Genomic DNA, 589 nt, shown 5'->3' on the forward strand with positions numbered 1-589 from the left:
TTTTTTTTTTTTTTTTTTTTTACTGTAACACTTGTTCCTTTATTTCAAAGAAAATGACATGGAATAAAACTGATAGTTAAATACATATATATTTAACATAAGTCCCATTAATATAGAAGGTTAGGCTGTTTAAAGCAATACAGGATGTAGCACAATGTACAGCGTACCGATCTGCATTCAGTGTAAGTATACATTTGAGTATATTTTAAAAAAAGGAATTTGGAGATCCATAATTCACATTTATTTTAAGGTCTTGTTAATAACAAATGCTTATGCCATGCAATGCTTTTGAGCTATCTTTGTCTCGAAATTCTTGCCAATATCATATTGTACTTTGAGACCTTTGAGTAGCAGAAGAAAAGATCATAAGAAACCGAAACCATAAACAGAAAAAAGTTAATAAGTATCCCTGGCGTTGTCAGTATTCATTCACTCATCCATCCTTCCATTTAATTAGTATTTATCAGACACTACAATGTGCTAGGCATTCTGAATGGTGTTGGGTGAGACAGAAGGCATGGTTCCTCATGGAAATATGTGTAATCATATAAACTGAAGTATATTCATTAAAAATTGCAACTTATACAAA

This window comes from Orycteropus afer, unplaced genomic scaffold (genome assembly GCF_000298275.1).
Source record: "Orycteropus afer afer isolate SDZICR_OR568_19922 unplaced genomic scaffold, OryAfe1.0 scaffold01698, whole genome shotgun sequence".
In the NCBI taxonomy this organism is placed as follows: domain Eukaryota; kingdom Metazoa; phylum Chordata; class Mammalia; order Tubulidentata; family Orycteropodidae; genus Orycteropus; species Orycteropus afer.